Raw genomic sequence first — 10748 nt, forward strand, 5'->3', positions numbered from 1 at the left:
AAGTTGGAAAGTTGCTAAAATTCTTTCCTAAAACCCCAATCTGTAAATACATTGAATTTCTCCTTGGGAAGGGGAAAAGGTACACATTTTCACAACATCCAATAACATGTATTATAGAGATTATTACATAAATTTCCCCCCTTACCAGAAATTCAGATTAGTCACCTCAGCTTCAGACCAAATGCCAAAACTACTTAACTGCCTTCGCTCCTGCCCCCAAAGGAAAGCCAAGAGGAATGTTTTGATGAAGAAAATCCAAGCTCCTTCTCAAACATAGACCCACAATTTAGGAAAGTAACTTAATTAAAGAAACAACTTCTTTGTTTATAAGCCTCAGCCCTCCATCTCAGCTTCTAGGGATTGTCTTTTGAAATGTTAATGCAGCCTGGATGGCCCAGAGGGCAGCCCTCAACTCTGAGGTCCCAATTGGACCCCGGCCTCCATTTGGGCCCACAGGAGAGAGAGAGAGAGAGAGAGAGAGAGGGAAGAAACAGAGCCCCCTAACCACCTAGGGCAGGGACGGAAATGAGTTTCCATCTGGGAACATGCTCTGGAGAAAGCTAGATGTGAAAAGGTTTAGTGCCCATTTGCTTTTATTTGTTTCCAGTTTGTTCTCCCAAATATGAGCCAGAAGTGTTTGTTTGGTTGTTTTTTTGTGTTTTTTTTTAAAGCTGTGTTGGGGTTGTGACTAGGGGTGGGAGTGAAGTGTTTTGCTGAGGATTCTGCTCCTCAGACTCCCATCTCACGTCCATTGCAGCCTTTTGTTGGGTGATGACATTGTCAGTCAGCTTATGGTGTCTGTTCACACAAGCTGCTTTTTAAATAGAATTGACCAATGTTCTGCTGCCACTGATTAAAGTATTATTTATACTAATTGTTGCCTGTAGTTTTGATGTAATTCACTGATCTATATTTGGAATAATAAAAGGTATAGCGAAATCTCCCTCCTGTTTGGTGCCTCCACAGAAGCATTGTTCATTAAGCCTTATGAATGCTAACATTCAATATTAACAGTTTAAAAAACTAAGTTTTCTTTATTTTCTGCAATGTGCCTGGAGTATGAAGGTTAAACTGTGTAAGGCTTAGCAATTCTATTATCCTCTCCCCCATACATATACACTTCCTATTTGGACACCATATTTTTGTGAGCATTGGGAAGCCTGGAGTCAGATTCAGGTTGCTGGGTGGTGGACATTATTTTTGAAAGGAAAATAAGTTTCTGGGCTAAGAGGGGGCTCCAGGTTGACTTTCTGCGTGGCTCCAGTCAGCCCCAGACCCCTTCAGTCTCTTTTTATGGTGTGGTGGGTGAGAGGCCTACCCCCCCACCCCCACCCCCCAACTCTAGGAGTGAATGTTTGGTGCTGGGTTCTGAGCCGAGCTGGGACTGGCTAGTGGCTGCTCGGACCTGACCCCTCTGGCTTTTTTCTACTTTTCCGGTGCTACTCAGCCCCACTGGGGCCTCCAGCACCTGCCCCTCCTTCCCCCAGCGTCCCCTCCGCCTTCAAGACAATAAACACTCCCCACTATAATAAGTGGCGTGCGCTATTTTTATTGTGAGGGCCTTTTCACGTCTTGGCCTCTCTTGAAGATGAGCCAAGACAGGAGTCCCAAAGTAGACGGGGATGGGGGGCTTGCTCACGACAGGAAATGAGCAGAATGCGTAAAATCAGACATGTGTCTTTAATATATGGAAGGGCTCGCCTCAGACGCGTGGACATGTGTATTTATAAGTGCGTAGACAGAAGTTTAAATATTCAGACACATTTTATGATTGTGCTCTGCCTGTCTTCTGGCTAATGGCTCCTCCTGTGCCCACCAATACATCAATACGGCTGTGTGTATTGAATCACGGGCAGGGATGAGGAGGCAGCGAGTCCATAGCCGAGCCCGCTTGAGTACAGTACAGTAAATCGCGCCCCTCGGCAGCCACACAGCGCTTCCCGCCCGCCCGCCATGTTGGGGAGCCCTCCCTGCCCCCCGCGCTGGGCTGGGCGGCCGGGGCTCGCCAGCAGCCGGGGGAGGGCCTTTCATAACCCGGAGAATTTTCAAAGTGCGAGGAAGATGATAAGAATAGATTTCTACAAGTCCCGACCACGTGATTGGCGAAATAATTAATTCAGCACGTCCCTTAAGAAACACGGAGTCGTCATTAATCTGCCACGCAAAGGGCTCTCTCCGACTTGGAAAGTGCAGGGATCCCAAGAATATCACCCACCCAGGGGGGCGGCGCGGCGCCCCCCAGCCTCCACCCCTGGCCCCGCTGCAGGCGCGGGAGCGCGGCTGGCAGGTAAATATTTTGGCGACTTTTATTTATTCAGATTTAAATCCTTAATGAACTTAGCTGTCAGGGCTGCTGACAAATAGTCCCCTTTGCTTCCTGATTTGGAACCGCGCGCCGGCGAGAAGTTGTTAGTGGCTTGGATGGTGACCTTTGGTTCAGCAAAGCTTTGCACTTATGAAAAATTACTGAGAGCGGCCGTGTGTGTGTGTGTGTGTGTGTGTGTGTGTGTGTGTGTGTGTGTGTGAGACAGAGAGACAGAGAGAGACAGAGACAGAGAGAGAGACATGAACAAGGGGGCGAGGGGCGAGGGTGCGCGCGGGCTGCTCGGAGACAACAGTTGTAAAAACTGCCCGGCTGGGGGACGCGCCTGGCGCACGCGGGCCGAGGTTGCCCGGTCGCCTGTGTCTACCGGGAACAATGGTCGCTGTCACGGCATCTGCCGCCTATTCTTAAACCGGTGAGAAAGGCCCCAGCCCTCTTTTCAAGTGAGGGTCGTAAATTTTTCTTTGCGTCATAATAGAAGGCTATAAAATCGAGTTGAAATTTTACCCCAGGCAGGTTTTGACCAACAGATAATGATTTCCGAGTTGCTTCTCCCACTCTCCTCTCTCCCCACCCAAGCTCTGCCGCTTTTGTCACCCCAGTAAAGAGTTTTTCCTTTTCCCCCTTTATTTCTATATTTTTAATTTTGGGGGAAACTCTAAAATAAAGGTGGGGGAAGAAGTAAGTCCTTCTCGCCGGAGTGGGAGACCCTGGAGCAAGCAGAAGCTTAGGAGAAGGTACAAGCGGGAGAGGCCAGGGCGAGATGCAAAGACTGTCTGTCTCTCTGGCTTGCTCCCATTTCAACCTTTTTTCTCCCACACTCCGAGGGGCTTGGAGGTCCCAGAGCCACTCCTCTTCCACCCGACTCCATCCCCAGTTTGGGCTGGGGGCAGCAGCGGGCATTCTCCATTAGTGCGCAACTTTGGCATCCCGGGGAGGAGAGCCTCCATTCACATCCTTTCCTTACGTTGGCTTTGTGGATGATTCCACGAGATGAGGCTGTTGTGTGCGTTTCCTGGTAGTTTTGGGATTGTGTGTGTTTTGATTTCTTTTTTAGTGTGTGTATATTTCCCCGTCAGATAGAGACAAAGTTTCCTCCGTTATGAATTATACATTCAAACAATAACACATTAATTCAATTATTCAAAGATGACAAATGTTTATGTGCTTTGCAAGTGACTCCGGCATAGATTCTAGGCGCTTTCTTTGAGCTGCTTGCATTTTTCTCAATGAGAATTGGCTCCCCTCCTATCCCACCCCAACCCCACCCACCCGCCCCAACCCACCTGGACATCCCCTCCCTCCCTTAGGCCCAGAGAGGAACCCACAACAAGTCTCCCCAGCCCTGCTGGCAGCCCGGCAGCCAACAAGCTCCCAAGGCCCGGGCTTAGCGGGCACTGGCCCGGGCTATTTTATCAGTGTGACAATTGCCCGGGTTGGTGTGATAAATCATTGTAAGTAATTCCTGAAAGGGTGCGAGGCTGTTGGGGGCCGGACGAGGACTGTAAATCTTTCCGGTTTATTGCTCTATGAACATATGCTCCGATTGAAGAAGGCTTAGATCCTTTCCTGGAGACAAATTCCCGCAAAGTGGCCCCCCTCTTTGGCTGGAGATTAACACTTGCTGAGGGCGAGATGCTTGGCCTCTAGAAAGAGTCTAGGGGACAGGGTCCTCCGGGCAGGGGTGGAATGGGGGCACCCATGATCTAGCTCCAAAAGGCTTCCCCAGTGGGCCGTCAGCCACTGTCTGGCCAGGTGAACAAAAGGAGGGGCTCACTGACAGGTCTGGGGTCTCGAACCTGTGACCTGCCCTCTGGGACTTTTCTGGCCTCCAGAATGAGGATGCAGAAGACCTTATCCCCTTCTCTCCGGCTCTTCTGCAGCTGCAGGGCACATTCTCCTTTGCCTGTTGGAGATCTTGCAAGCCGCAACAGGGAATCTGCTCCGTGCCCATTGCCGCTTAGGAGCAGAGCTGGACATGAAAGCGAGACTTCGGGGGATGGGATGGAGAGCTCTCCCCTCCCCCAGGCATGGTGTGGGATTCTGGGGTGCAGGCCGGGCTGGGGGAAGTCATGGGGGCTCGCTGGAAGCCAGGAGCTGGAGGTCAGACGCTGGCCCCCGGTCTGCAGGCAGCCCGGAGCTTAACTCTTCTGACCATATGCAGAATTCTCACCATAAATTTCACCCGACCACTCAGGAGAGTGCTGGGAACCTGGACTGGTTTAATATTTATAAAACAGAAGCTCCCTCGTGTCCCAGATAAGCCCGGCCAGGACTGATCCCGCAGACCCCCTTGCCTTCTTGGAGATGCCGCAGGAAGCGGGAAGGCACAGCCTGGTTATTGCCAGGCCTGCGGGATCCGCGGGCCCTTCTCAGATCCGGAGGTGCACAGGTCAAGGCAAACAGCGGTTCGGCAACTCGGCTGCGCCAGGCCGCTCAGGACCCGGATGGAGTGAACAAGATGCAGAGAGGGGAGACCTCCCGGTCCTGGCCAGCTGCTTATGCGCCTGTTTTTGCTCTCAAAAGTGGCGGCTTGTCTGCCGCATCCACGGAACGAGCCAAGGCCCCAAGCAGTGGTGATGTGGTGGTGGTGGAGTTTCCCGGGGTGACCAGCCTGGTTTGTGAGCTGCAGGCTTCCACTTTAGGGAGGGAGTCTGCGCTGTACTACAGCGTAATCGCCTCGTCTGGGAAGGGAGAGATTAGCGGGTCCGCCTAGGAGGAGCCTTCCTGGGTTTCTGTGGATGCAGGGAACTGGGCACAGCCAGGGAGCTAAGGGAACCCTGAGCCTCTGATGGTCCACAGCTTCCTTCAGAGACGCCTCCAAGACAGGCGGCTTCTAAAATTTCCAGTCCTGGAACCAGTCTGGTGGAAGGCCAAGCCAGGGTCAGAGGTCATTGGGGGAGAGACTGTCAGCATCCCCAATCCACTGATGGCCGGCAGGCTGGGGCTGGGTCAGTCCCCAGCAGCGAGATGGGGGTTTTTCTTTATTTCTAAAACTACCCATGTCTGTCCCTGGGAAGGTGAACGGATCCCATGCCTCCTGCCCCTCCTCCCAGCCCCTAGGCCTGGCTGCTCTCTGGGGCTCGATGGTGTGAAAGTTTCAGCCTCAATCAGTACAATCTTCCCTCGGGGTCACGTGAACAAATATGCTTGCATTTGAAGGCAGCGTCTGTATTTCTCGACTATGAGGGTGTTTCCGGGGCTCTCTCCAAATCCAGAAAGGACCACATTCCGAAAGCACAACAAATCTCGAGCTCTGGGGGACCTGGGAGGGCTGGGCAGGAACCCAGGAGTGGGTGGGGGCTCGGGTGGCCGCCGCTCTGGGCCTGGGAGCCCACAGGCGGGCGGGTGGACCGACGGGCACGCAGCACAGGCGAAGCCATCTCGGGGACTACGAACTCATTCCTCCTGCGTTTATTGGTAGTTGAACCTCAGCCTTGTTCCGTTCTACCGGGAATTCCGTGTGCTCGGGTATATGGTTGCATCTGCGAGCGCACAAGACCAGGGTTGGGACAGTGTTGTCTGCAGACAAAGGGGGAAGGCTAGCTCTGCCCCCCACTGGCGCCCACTCTGAGGCCGAGGACACCAGGTTTATGATAAATTGGGATCCAGGTAAGCAATTGCATGACGAAATGGAAATCTTTGGGCATGGGGCTGCTTGTTGCCCTGAGCGGGATACTAAATATGATTTATTTTGTGTAATCTGTGATCTTGATTATTGCCAATTGGTGAGGCAGCCCGCGTAGACCTAGATACACTTCTACATATACATACATCGAGGACGGTGATTAATTGTAACAAGTCGTGCTTTGTGGGAATGCTCCCCGCCTACTCAAAGGTTAGGAGGACACACTACCTTGCCAGGCTTGGAGGGTGGCCGGTGGTATGGGGTAGGGGAAAGGAAGGTGGCAGTTTGAGGAGAGGGTCAGTGAGGGAGTTGGGGGCTGGAGGAAATATTTTGGGGTAAATGTGCAGTTGTGAGAAAGGGCTTAAAATAAAATGAATAAAAAGAAACTTTTTTTACACTGACACTGCCAAAGTAAGATGAAGCATCATATTAATTCCATGTCTTAGGCTATGGGGCTGGGCACAGACAGGTTGATTTATACGTATTTAAAATAAATTCTGTGGCCAGCCAGCTCCCTGCATTGTTCTGGGAGCTAGCTCCATGTACGCCTTCATCTCTTGCTGTTGGCTTAATTTTTTTTTTCTAGGAAGGTTAAAGTGCTTCTCAAGATTCTCTCCCCAAATTCAAGAGAATCCCCAATTACCCACAAGAGTTTGGGAGGCTCCTCCACACTTCCTTCACTAATCTAGGGTTTTGACTGTGATAGTGTTGGAGAAAAGGTTTGGGGCTTCTGGGTCCTTCTCCCCAAAGAACCCGGAATGAAAGCTAAAACATGTGTTGACTTCTGCATCTCATCCATCCTTTTGTTTACTATGTCCTGTAGCTTCTGGCTGGGGGAGGACAGGACAGCCCATCCCGGGTCTTTCTGGGGCTAAAGCCTGAATAAGCAGTTCCATGAATCTGAGTGAACAGGCTCCAAGCCCCTGGGAAAGCCACAGGGCCAGGTCTGACTGGGCCTCTGTGGGGAATGAACCCAGAAAGCAAGAAGCACTCCCTTAGCCTAGGTTTGGACTGGGCACCAGTGGAAGAGAGACCAACTTCCAGGGGCGTTGCCATCAAAAAAGAACAGTAAAGTTGTTTTGTCAATCGCCTGTGCTTGGCTTTATCAGAACTTAAAGTCGCTGGACATTTTTCTTCGCTGGCTGCCTTGGAGCTGCGCGCCTGCCAACTTAGTCAGCTGAATCCAATTACTGTGAGCAGCATTTCATTTGGCCCCATGGAGCACTCACTTATAACTTCTCCGAAATTTTCAATAATCTGCACCAGGGCTCCCCATCCTAAAGACTTTTCCCGGGTATTGGTGAAGGATGGGGTATAGGGCCGGGTCTGCCCAGGACCAGCCCCTCGTTGACAGACGGGGCTCCCTCCCGCTCCCCCAGTCCCTGGTTGTAGAAAGGGTACTTGAGCTTGTGGCCCAGAGCCAGCCGGGTTAAACCCGCGATTCTGGACAAGCAGGAGGCTGAAGTTGGCCCGTGCTAGATGGTGGGTGGGCTGGGGAGGGGGTACAAGAGAAGGCGGCAGGGACGGGGTGGGGGGCGGGTTCTAGGCTGCCCACCTTTGGCCATTTAGGATTCTCTTTTCTTTCCCTTTTCCCAACTCTCCTGCGCCTAGAGCGCACGGCGCATCCCGGAACACCCAGATGCGAACTTACCCTGTTCCTCCGCGGCCGGCAGGGAAAACAAAATCTAGCTACCTGCGTCGGGAGATTGGGGATCGTGGCCCTGGGTGGTCTCCCAATTTAGCCCTTCTTCTGAGAGGAAGTTTCTACTTTTAAAGAACCCCCTTCTTTACAAATAACAATAACAATAATAATAATAAATAACAAATATGCGGCGAAAGTTGACGTCCGCCCACGTGAATGTACCATATAAAGCGGCTTCGGGATTCGCCGGTTGGGTCTGTGGGCCCGGGTACACCGCGCCTCCATCGCGAAGACCTTGGGGCCGGCCTATCCGAGTGGACTCCTCTAGGTCCAGGTCGGCTGGGAAGTTGAAGTCCAGGCGTAATGTTAGGAGCTCTACCGGGCCGGGATCTCTCGGAGACGCTTCCGTTGGGTGTTCATTAAGGGTGAGTTATTGCCGCTTGAGCCAGAGGTCACTTCAAAGGCTTATGGCTACGCGCTCTGGTCTTTAAAAGGGCCCAGAACGCTTTGTGTGGGGCTTTCCCAGCGCGGTTTAGTGTTTTCAAACTACTGAGTCGACAAATTGCACAGGGCAGATGCAAGAGGGGGGATTGTGTCTCTCCTTTCACCTGACCCGGGCGGGCCACCGCTGAGCACCGGCAGTGGTGGGCAGCTCGGTCTGTTTTTGGGTGAGGTGGAAGGGATGTTTGTTTCTTCGGTGGTTTGTATTCTGATTCCTATCTAGGAGTGGGCAGCCAAGGACAAGAGTGTGGTGGGTACTTACTGGAGTAAAACTCAGGGAAACAATTGACACATAATATACAAACCGAAAAACAGTGCCTAGTTCACTTTTCACCGGGGCTGCCTGGTGCAGCCGTTGACTGAGACTCACCCAGGCCCTTCTACATATTCACCCTCCTTTTCTGGTGCTATGCTGCAGCCTCCCTCCTGCCCCAATTCTGCACAGTCTCTCTCTTCTGCTCTTAAAAGGTTGGCCTTGGCCTGAGGGATGGGGCACCTGGAGAATTTAGAGATTGGTTGGAGCAGGAAGAGAGGAACTGGTTTCCCTGGACTCCTGACCCACCTGGCTTACCGAGGGTGTGTGTGCCCCTTCCCTGACATCTGGGCTCTCCCTACCCCCATCCAGCCAAGGATTTTGTTGTTAAAGGCTACTTGCTCCCCAGGAGCCAACTGAGTCTCCTTTGCATGAGAGAAGGCGCCCTGAATGGCTGCAGGCACATTTTACAATAGTCTTGTTGATTATGACACCCTTAAAGGGGATAAAGCCTCTGGACATTTAAGTGTTTGTAAGAAAAAACCGGCTGCCACTGAGAGTTTTCCATTTTGTTCCAGATCCGTCTGAACAGAATATCAAAAGGAACCCGAAGAGCCTACAAAAAGAATTTTCGAAAAATTCAAGATAACACATATATATACACTCATACACACAATTGTGGTGAGTGCTGTGATTTTAAAAAATAATTTCCACTACATTTCCATCAGTCCTGCAACTCAAGGTAGCCATCTCAGGATTCATACATCAAGACATAAAACAAAGGGTGGCTTTGAAGTGGATCACCTCAGTGTGAACTGCCGCCGCTGGTTACATGATAACTGATCATCGGCCTTCAAATTTATGGTGCTTTAATGGGGTGAGCGCAGTGCCTTAAATGCAGGGTGTATTACGACATACTGACTTATCTGGGCTAAATAAGAGTGATTTAGAAGGCGCATCCAGGGCTTCCCATGGGGCAGAAGAGGCTCAGGCTGAGAGATCCAGGAGAACTTGGGCAGAAAGCTGCCCAGCTCTTCGGTAAATATATCCCCTTCGGAGCAAACCTGAAAAGGAGTGGTTCCGAAATCCCCAAGTAGCAAAGCCAGCAAGGAGGGAAGAATCATTGCTCGGTTCCGATGAATTAACGGGATGCCTAGCAAGAGTCGTGTCTGGCAGAAAGAGATCTGTAGGCTTCCAAGGCCCTGCTTTAGGCAAAACAGGGAGAGGAGCCGAGGCCAACTCGAACCTTATAAAAAATTGAGACTAGCAGAAGCAACCAGCACACCATCGCCTCGCTCTCCTCTTTCAACTTGCACGGACTGACTCTACCCATCCGTGATTTATGACCACTGCAGCGCTAGTCACAGCCAGGCACAGCCGCCCCCTCCCTCCCCAAGCCCCTCGGCCTTTCCACGGCCACGGTGGACTGACTAGCGCCGGGCCAGCCTCCTCGCGTCCGGCGAGCTTCCTGGCGTCCCTAGACCTCGGCAGGCATCAGGTCTTCGACCCTGGCAAGGCTGCGCGCGTCCGGTCCCGAGTCCAGCCGCCGAGCAGAGCTGCTCCAACAGGCGGGCACTCTGCTACTTTATATAATCCCCTTGCGCCAGGGGCGCGGGCCCGGGGAAAGTGCGGAGCAGTGCATTCTTTCGCTGCGCTTCCTCCTACGCGGAGCCTGTTTTCCACTTCTGAAAAGTGCCGGGCCTGGGGAAGTGTTTTTCTTTTCATTCCTTACTGAAGCGTTTACTGCCGCGGTGCTCGCAGTCATAAATTTTGTTACAAACCACAATGACAGGTGCATTGATATGCACCGTGAGAGCTCCAGCTGCTTAATAACCCCGTCCCCTGGCCGCTGCGAGCGCCTTTTATTTATTCGGTATCATATTAGGTATTGATCCCGGGCAGAATTAAGTGCAGTGAGCAAGTATCTGGATTTGGCCGTTGCGGAGGGTGTGGCGGGCCAGCGGGGCCAGAGGAGCGGGCGGTGGTCACTCAAAGGCCTCTTTCCTTCCGGCTGGGGACAGTTTGCATTCCGTGCCTGCGGTTGGGCCTCCGAGCTAAGTTGGGCAACTAACTGGGACCTCGAGAAAGGATGAGCCAGACCTTCGTTTGGCGCCCCTTCCTCAGGAGGGGTCGGGGACGGCGCCGGCAGGGTTCTGGGGAGGTTGCCCTGGCTGGGGACTAGAGGGGAGGAGGAGTGAGAGGAAAGGGCAGCTGAGGACTTCGAAGACCGCCCCTCCCCCAAAGGGGCTAGTCTTCACCCCAAGGCATTTGGGTCTCAGAGCCCAAATGAGCAGAGGTACCAAAGGGGCGAGAAAAGAAAGCCTTAAAGAAAGAGAGGGGGTGATCGAAAAGATGAGCCACTGAGCAGTTGACCATTGTCCAAGTGATTTATGACCCATTC

This window comes from Pteropus alecto, unplaced genomic scaffold (genome assembly GCF_000325575.1).
Source record: "Pteropus alecto unplaced genomic scaffold, ASM32557v1 scaffold3, whole genome shotgun sequence".
NCBI lineage: Eukaryota > Metazoa > Chordata > Mammalia > Chiroptera > Pteropodidae > Pteropus > Pteropus alecto.